This window comes from Berghia stephanieae, chromosome 1 (genome assembly GCF_034508935.2).
Source record: "Berghia stephanieae isolate SIO BIC M18660-M18661 chromosome 1, UCSD_Bste_1.3, whole genome shotgun sequence".
Classification (NCBI taxonomy): domain Eukaryota; kingdom Metazoa; phylum Mollusca; class Gastropoda; order Nudibranchia; family Aeolidiidae; genus Berghia; species Berghia stephanieae.
This window is the reverse complement of record NC_088360.1, coordinates 139,217,425-139,227,424: the sequence shown is the minus strand read 5'-3', so window position 1 is coordinate 139,227,424 and position 10,000 is coordinate 139,217,425. Positions and strand designations below refer to the sequence as shown.

The following is a 10,000-nucleotide window of genomic DNA, read 5'->3' as shown; positions in this document are numbered from 1 at the left end:
GTAGGTAGGTAGACAGCGTTGTCTCTGTCCCAAAAAATTGTAATATCGCCTAACAGGCGTCATGTCTTGTCCTACATGTTATGTGTTGCTGTTGGCCAGAGACCCCTTGTAAAGCGCTTTGAGCACATTTAGTGGATATTGCTCTATGTAAAAGCTCAATTTAAAAAAATTTCAAATATGGATCGATCGATTGATTTAAATGACTCTGTCTCATCTTGGCAAAAAATACCAAACAAACTCTTAAAACCCGGGACTTGAAGAAGAAGAAGAAGAAGAAGAAGAAGAAGAAGAAGAAGAAGAAGAAGAAGAAGAAGAAGACTTCGCGGAAGTCCCAGGTTTGAGAGGTTTTTGCTTTGCCAAGATGAGGGTCGTTTTAAATCGATCGATAGTTAGTTGAAGGAGGACGAGTTTTCTGACCCAATTTTTTATATTATACACGTCCATCCAGAGTACAACGATCGTTGAGTGGTTATTTCTACTACACACGTAAAACAATTTACTCCCAATCACGATAGGTAAATAAATAAATAAATAAATTAATAGATAAATAAATAAATAGATAAATAAATGAATAAATAAATAAATGAATAAATAAATAAATGAATAAATAAATAAATAAATAAATAAATAGAAACAAAACAGACAACCCCCCCCCCCCCCGGGCCGCCCCAGCAAAAAAAAAAAGAAGATAAAAGAAAAGAAAACAAAACAATTCAAAACAGACAAAACAAGACCAGACAGAAAACGTAAACCAAAAAAAAAAAAAAAAGAAAAGAAAAAATAACCCAACCCCCCCCCCCCCAAAAAAAACAAAAACAAAAAAAAACAAAAAAAAAACAAGAACATAAACAAACAAACATACAAACAAGCCAACAAAGAAGTGAAGAAACAAAGAAACATGCAAACAAACAAGCCAACAAAGAAGTGGAGAAACAAACAAACATGCAAACAAACAAGCCAACAAAGAAGTGGAGAAACAAACAAACAAACAAACAACCAAGCCAACAAAGAAGTGGAGAAACAAACAAACAAACAACCAAGCCAAGAAAGAAGTGGAAAAACAAACAAACAAACAAACAAACAAACAACCAAGCCAACAAAGAAGTGGAGAAACAAACAAACAAACAACCAAGCCAACAAAGAAGTGGAGAAACAAACAAACAAACAACCAAGCCAAGAAAGAAGTGGAGAAACAAACAAACAAACAAACAACCAAGCCAACAAAGAAGTGAAGAAACAAACAAACATGCAAACAAACAAGCCAACAAAGAAGTGGAGAAACAAAACAAACAAAACAAACAAACCAACCAACAAAAAGAAGTGAGAAACAAACAAACAAACAACCAAGCCAACAAAGAAGTGGAGAAACAACAAACAACAAAACAACGAATGAACAAACAAACAAACAACCAAGCCAACAAAGAAGTGGAGAAACAAACAAACAAACAACCAAGCCAACAAAGAAGTGGAGAAACAAACAAACAAACAAACAACCAAGCCAACAAAGAAGTGGAGTAATCCTTTTAATTGAATTGGATTCCTTGATGATACGGGGATGAAATGCTTTGATTTTACAGAGGTTAACACACTTTTCATTTGTGTAATGGCCTTTGGTTTCGATTTTTTGTAGGTTTCGTTTGTTTGTTTGTTTGTGTTGTCTTTGAGAGAGAGAGAGAGAGAGAGAGAGAGAGAGAGAGAGAGGAAGAGAGAGAGAGAGATAGAAAAAGAGAGAGAGAGAGAGGAGGAAGGTGGGGGGGGGGGGGGGGGTAGAGGATAAAATTTAGGAAGGGGGCTGGAAGAAATGGGAAGAATGGGTTATAATATATATATAATATATATATTATAATATATATAATAAGAAAGAGACATGAAAAAAGGAAGATAAAAGAGAGAGAGAGAGAGAGAGAGGGAGAGAGAGGTGTAAAGACTTTAAAGAGAGAGAGAGAGAGAGAGGTGTAAAGACTTTAAAGAGAGAGAGAGAGAGAGAGAGAGAGAGAGAGAGAGAGAGAGAGGGGATGGAAAGAGTTAAAAAGTGAGATAGAGAGAAAGAGACAGAGATATTTTTTTTTTAAAAACGGAACGAGACAGAGATAGGGAGATAATATGCAACAACAACTAAAAATTAAAAAAAACAAACGATAAAAAAAACCAAAACAAAAACAAAACAAAAAACCCCTGAAAACGGCAAAGCATTCTATTGACCGGGTTTTGGATCAATAAATTGCGTTGTGCTGGTGTAGCCGGAGAGAGGTCGCGGTGTCCCTATCTGAACTCAATAATTGGGCCACGCGGTCGATTTTGACTCGCGTTTCAATCTCAACCGCCACCCCACCATCACCATCAACCACCACCACCACCACCACTATCAACACCCATCACCAAACCGTCCCTCCATCCCTCCCTCCCGCCCTCCTCTCTGTTATGCCTTACTTGTTGTCGTTGTCGTTGTTGTTGTTGTTGTTGTTGTTGTTGTTGTTGTTGTTTGATGTTGTGTTTGTTTTAATATATTTAATTTCTTTCCTTTTTTATCGGATAGTTAAGGTTAGACTGATTCATAATATGGGGAATTCCGTTTTTAACTCCATCATCATCCCTCCTCTACCTTCACCACAACAACAACTGCCGCCACACACACACACATACACACACACACACACACACACACACATACTTGCGCGCACGCACACACATATACATACTCACATGAGCTTCCAATATTTATTTATTTATTTGTTTGTTTGTTTATTTAATTATCCATTTATTTATTCTTGTACCTTGTGCATTTTTAACGTAGGAATACTGAGCTTGTATATAGCGCGATATCCACTTAATGTGCTCAAAGCGCTTTACAAGTAGTCCCTAACCAATAGCAACATGTAACACGTAGAACATGACGCCTGTTGGGCGAGATTATAATTTTTTTCCGACGGAGACAACGCTGTTTACGGCCAGGTACTCATTTTACACCTGCGTGCGGTGAGAGAATGTGAGTAAAAAGCCTTTTCTAAGGACTCAACTATGCTCCGAGCGAGGCTCGAACTCAGGACTTTCCGATCCGAAAGCGAGTGTCATACAACACAATCATTACTACTACTACTACTACTACTACTACTACTACTACTACTACTACTACTACTACTACTACTACTACTACTACTACTACTACTGCAACTATTATTATTATTATTATTATTATTATTATTATTATTATTATTATTATTATTATTATTATTGTTATTACTGCTAGTGCTACTACTAGTTCTACCACCAGCGCAACTGCTTCTTTGGATGTTATTAGTTCTCTCTCACACTCACTCACTCTTGTGTTAATGTGTGTGTGTGTGTTTGTGTGTGTGTGTGTTTCATCTATAGATAGAATGCGCTTGGCCAAGGAGTTCACAACATTGCCATCCGGAAGTATAACGGACCAACACACAAACTCTGTGTAACCAGAAATTTTATATCTGTAATACATTATGAGAACAACTCAAAACCGGATGCAAAACATAACAACCTGAGTGACTCATCTGCATACTATCTATAGAATGCGCTTGCCAGGTTCACACATGCACCCGAAGTATAACGACCAACACACAAACTGTGAACAGACTTTATAGCGTAATACGTTTTGAACAACTCACAAACGCGGATGGCAAAAACAATAACAAAGGCCTGAGTGACGTCATCTGCATACTATCTATAGATAGAATGCGCTTGGCCAAGGAGTTCACAACATTGCCATCCGGAAGTATAACGGACCAACACACAAACTCTGTGTAATAATGAACTTTTATAGTCTGGTTAATACAGTTTAGTGAGAACAACTCACAAACGCGGATGGCAAAAACAATAACAAAGGCCTGAGTGACGTCATCTGCATACTACTATCTTTATATTTTATATATATATATATATATATATATATATAATATATATATATATATATATATATATATATATAAATATATATATATATATATATTATACACGTTTTAATCTCCCAATGTACCGGTTAACCCCAGTTCTCATCATCATATTATTCACACTTTTAACTTTTTCTTTATCGTTATAGAAACCAATTTCTCTCTCCTCGTGTAAATTAAATTATCACAAATGGTGTTGATTTTATAACAGCTTACGGCGGTGATGTCTCAATGTAAACATACACACACACACATACACACACTCAGCAATAATATTTGTAAATTTATTATTGACAAAGACAAGTTCCAAAGTAGTAGTAGCCCCGGGCCTTTTTGATGTGTCAAGTCGGTGCAACAATCCAAGGAAATATAACTGCCGCGCGAGAAAAATCACACATTATAGTGACGTGATAATAATCATAACAATAATAATATGCATCAATAATAAAATTCTCTTTGCCGGTTGATGATGATGATGATGATGATGTGTAAACACTCGATGGTGTCGAAAGGATATCAAGTCAAGCCGACTTTGAGGATGAAGATAAAGATAATAATATTATTTATTTATTTGGCCCCTCGGGTGTTTGTTATAACCGACGACTCGACTGACTGTACTGGAGGAAATAATGATAAGTAGAGTAGATTGTAATTGATGGATTGATATATCAACGGCTGTTCAGTTAAAAAAAAAAAAAAATAAAGAAATGCTGACAAATTGACAACACGATCTGGAATAGCAGTCGCGGTAGTGTCAGTAACAATAACAAATGGGAGCGGTCGATAGATAGAATGCGCTTGGCCAAGGAGTTCACAACATTGCCATCCGGAAGTATAACGGACCAACACACAAACTCTGTGTAACCATGAACTTTTATAGTCTCGTTAATACAGTTTAGTGAGAACAACTCACAAACGCGGATGGCAAAAACAATAACAAAGGCCTTTATGAGTAATGCTCATTGTAGCAGCAGTAACAAGAGCAATAACAATAACTATACAAACTGCAACAACAGCTTCAGTATGTACCAATAACAACAGCAACAACAGCAGCAGCAACTACAACAGCAATCACAGCAGAAATAACAAAAACTCCACCATCAGCACCACACCACCACCACCACCACCAACAATGATAATAACAAACAACAACAACATTAATAATAATAATAATAATAATAATAATAATAATAATAATAATAATAATAATGATAATAACAACAACAACAACAACAACAACAACATTTTAAGAAATTAAGGAGCAGGCACCGGTGTATGTATATATATATATATATATATATATATATATATATATATATATATATATATATATGATGTTGGTGGGTACTTGTAGGTACGAAAGTGCTCGATAATGGTGGTTAGAGCTAATATATAATGCAAATTTTCACTCACATTTTTGTGGCCGAGACGACTCGTTTCTGTGTTTTTTACACTTCTTCAGTCGGCGTAATCCATTGTAATGTCCGTCGGACACATTACAATGGATTACGCCGACTGAAGAAGTGTAAAAAACACAGAAACGAGTCGTCTCGGCCACAAAAATGTGAGTGAAAATTTGCATTATATATATATATATATATCAATTAAAAACTAATGGTCAAGTTGTAAAGATTTAAAGACTGCGCGAATAGCGATCGATTGCATCGACCTTGACCTTGGTAGACTGGATCGCGGGATCACGGATGAATGAGAAACCGGATTAATGGATGAATAAATGGATATATTATGATGGTTGAATGGGTGAAATATTGCGTTTAGAAGAAGCGAAATTCATTGACGTCACTGAGCCCCTTTGTTATTGTTTTTAGATAGCAGTGGTGTTTACTTACACGAAAATCTATCAATCACTACTATAAACGTTCTAGGTTACACAAACAGTTCTGTGTGTGTGTTGGTACGCTATATCCGGCTGACGATTTCTGTAAGTATTTTGCCTAAACGCATAGCATCAATGGATAAATAAATAGATAAATAAATAAATGGATGGATGGATGATTGGATTGATGATGGATTGATCATGGATATAATATTATTATGAGTGGAAGGAGGGATAAATTGATAAATGTATGAATAAAACAAATTTCAAAAAAGGAAAATAACAACAAACAAACAATTTATGAAAGCTGCTGAAAATAAAGTTAGATAGGAGAAGTTGACTGTTCTTTCATTTTATGACATGCCATCTTTATTTAGGTCATAATGCTTTTGATGTTGAATGCATGTTTTAGCTTTTTGAAAAGTTTGGGTCAATTAATTTCTTTTTGTTTAATGAAATGATTTCTTTTCAAAATATGGTTGTTGTTGTTGTTTTGTTTTGTTTTTCAAATTACATCTTGTTATGGTTTGCATGGTTGTTTCTTTCTACCCTTCCCTCGTCCTCCTCTTCCACCTCCTCTTTCTCTCATTCTTCTTCTTCTTCTTCTTCTTCTTCTTCTTCTTCTTCTTCTTCTTCTTCTTCTTCTTCTTCTTCTTCTTCTTCTTCTTCTTCTTCTTCTTCTTCTTCTTCTTCTTCTTCTTCTTCTTCTTCTTCTTCTTCTTCTCCTCCTCCTCCGCCTCCTCCTTGTCCACCTCCTCCTTTTTATTCTTATTTATCTTCTTTTTTTTCCCCTCTCCTCTCTCTGTTCTCCCCACCCTCCTCCTCTCCCTACCCCTTTTCTGCCGTTCTCTATCCCATTTATTTAGTTAGAGTGGGTGGTAGACTGAGAAGAATGTAAACTAGTTACACAACAGGCCTGGTGAAATCGTCCTACGAATAGGTGTATTCAACGAGAGGGTTAGAGACTAGCCCTATTGAAGTCGATAGACTATTGAAGTGTTTTTGAATTACTCACACACAAACACGCACACACACACTCTCTCTCTATTTCTCTCTCTCTCTCTCTCTCTCTAGGGGGGGGGGGGGGGGAGAACGTCAAGAGCAGAGCAAATGTAAAAGTTATGAGAAAGTCAGGGAGTGATTAGGAAAAAAAGAAAGAGAGAGAGAGGGGGGGGGGAGATAAAGAGAGAGAGAGAGAGTGAGGGAGATAAAGAGAGAGAGAGAGTGAGAGAGAGAGAGATAAAGAGAGAGAGAGAGAGAGAGAGAGAGAGAGAGAGAGAGAGGGGGGGAGATGAAGAGAGAGAGTGTGTGAGAGAGATAAAAAGAGAGAGAGATAAAGAGAGAGAGAGAGAGAGAGAGAGAGGGGGGAGATGAAGAGAGAGAGAGAGTGTGTGAGAGAGAGATAAAAAGAGAGAGAGATAAAGAGAGAGAGAGGGGGGGATAAAGAGAGAGAGAGTGTGTGAGAGAGAGAGAGATGGTGACTATATCAACAGCAATAGAGGCACTGGCCACATTAGGGAACAGTCAATTCTAACAACAACCCCCCCCCCCCCCCCCCCCACCCCACCCCATCACAGATCTTTTAAGGTCACTGACTACGTTACTGGGGTCAGAACAGCCTAGACTTGGTAGGCAGGCTAAGGTCTGTTTACATTACTACATCGACCCTACAATACAGCCAAGCGAGAGGTCACGCAACGAGATGGGTTGTGCTGGGTGGAGTAACAAGTGGTGACCGGGGGGGGGGGGGGGGGGGGGGGGGGGGGGCAGGGAGGCTCACAAACTATTACCCATGATATATACACATACGCGCGCGCATACACACACCTACACACATACACACAAACAACACACACACACTACCAGAGAGAGAGAGAGAGAGAGAGAGAGAGAGGGGGGGGGGGAAGAGAGAGAATTGAAGAAAGAGAGAGAGGGAGAGAGAGAGACAGAGAGAGAGAGACAGAGAGTAAGAGAAAGAGAAGGAATGGGTGAGTGAGAGAGAGAAGGAGTGAGAGAGAGAGACAGAGAATGAGAGAGAAAGAGAACGAGTGATAGAGAGAGAGAGAGAAAGAGAGAGAGAGAGAGAGATAGGAGTGAGAGAGAGAGAGAAGAAGTGAGAGAGAGAGGGGGGGGGGAGAGGAAGGTATATTAATGTTCTACTCAATAACACCCTTATGTCACCACGCCCTGCCTAGTTTTGAAAATATTAAATTTAAAAATAGATAAATTATCAAATATAAAATAGAAAAGAAAAGAAAGGTAACATCACTGGCTAGAATCCTACGCCGTGTTCACAATCTGTAATTGATGGTAGGATATGAATTATTGTGGTTTTCATTTATGGAGACTTTTATGTCATGTTTGTTACCGATGTCGTCTGTGTTCATTTATTTATTTAAATGTTTAATTTATTTATATATAGTTCGAAGATGACGTCACTCAGGTCTTTGTTATTGTTTTTTGCCATCCGCGTTTATGAGTAATGCTCACTGAACTGTATTAAACTGACTATAAACGTTCAAGGATACACACAGTTTTGTGTGTTGGTCCGTTATACTTCCGGATGGCAATGTTATGAGCTTCTTAGCCAAGCGCATACTATCTATAGATAGAACGAAGATGACGTCACTCAAGCCTTTGTTGTTACATTTTGCCATCCACGTTTGTGAATGATTCTCACTGAACTGTATTAACCAGACTATAAAAGTTTATGGTTACACATAGTTTTGGTCCGTTATACTTCCGGATGGCAATGTTGTGAGCTTCTAAGCCAAGCGCATACTATCTATAAATTTATCTATTATTTATTTGTTTTGTTTTTTCATTTATTTATTTATTTATTTATTGGTTTATTTATTCACTCATTTTAAAAATTATTTATTGGTTTATTTGTTTATTTAGTATTCCATTCATTTATTTATTTATTTATTGGTTTATTTATTCACTCATTTTAAAAAGTATTTATTGGTTTATTTGTTTATTTAGTATTCCATTCATTTATTTATTTATTTATTGGTTTATTTATTCACTCATTTAAAAATTATTTATTGGTTTATTTGTTTATTTAGTATTCCATTCATTTATTTATTTATTTATTGGTTTATTTATTCACTCATTTTAAAAATTATTTATTGGTTTATTTGTTTATTTAGTATTCCATTCATTTATTTATTTATTTATTGGTTTATTTATTCACTCATTTTAAAAATTATTTATTGGTTTATTTGTTTATTTAGTATTCCATTCATTTATTTATTTATTTATTGGTTTATTTATTCACTCATTTTAAAAATTATTTATTGGTTTATTTGTTTATTTAGTATTCCATTCATTTATTTATTTATTTATTGGTTTATTTATTCACTCATTTTAAAAATTATTTATTGGTTTATTTGTTTTTTTAGTATTCCATTCATTTATTTATTTATTTATTGGTTTATTTATTCACTCATTTTAAAAATTATTTATTGGTTTATTTGTTTATTTAGTATTCCTTTCATTTATTTATTTATTTATTGGTTTATTTGTTTATTTAGTATTCCATTCATTTATTTATTTATTTATTGGTTTATTTATTCACTCATTTTAAAAATTATTTATTGGTTTATTTGTTTATTTAGTATTCCATTCATTTATTTATTTATTTATTGGTTTATTTATTCACTCATTTTAAAAATTATTTATTGGTTTATTTGTTTATTTAGTATTCCATTCATTTATTTATTTATTTATTGGTTTATTTATTCACTCATTTTAAAAATTATTTATTGGTTTATATGTTTATTTAGTATTCCATTCATTTATTTATTTATTTATTGGTTTATTTATTCACTCATTTTAAAAATTATTTATTGGTTTATTTGTTTATTTAGTATTCCATTTATTTATTTATTTATTTATTGGTTTATTTATTCACTCATTTTAAAAATTATTTATTGGTTTATTTGTTTATTTAGTATTCCATTCATTTATTTATTTATTTATTGGTTTATTTATTCACTCATTTTAAAAATTATTTATTGGTTTATTTGTTTATTTAGTATTCCATTCATTTATTTATTTATTTATTGGTTTATTTATTCACTCATTTTAAAAATTATTTATTGGTTTATTTGTTTATTTAGTATTCCATTTATTTATTTATTTATTTATTGTTTATTTATTCACTCATTTAAATTATTTATTGGTTTTGTTTATTTAGTATTCATTATTTATTTATTTATTTATTGGTTTATTTATT

At 34.3% G+C, this 10,000-nt stretch overlaps 1 protein-coding gene across 1 annotated transcript in view; it reads left to right on the top strand.

Moving 5' to 3' along the window:
- Positions 1-10,000, top strand: part of LOC144963352 (uncharacterized) — a 211,334-nt gene that overhangs the window by 9,035 nt on the left and 192,299 nt on the right. The window lies entirely within an intron of this gene.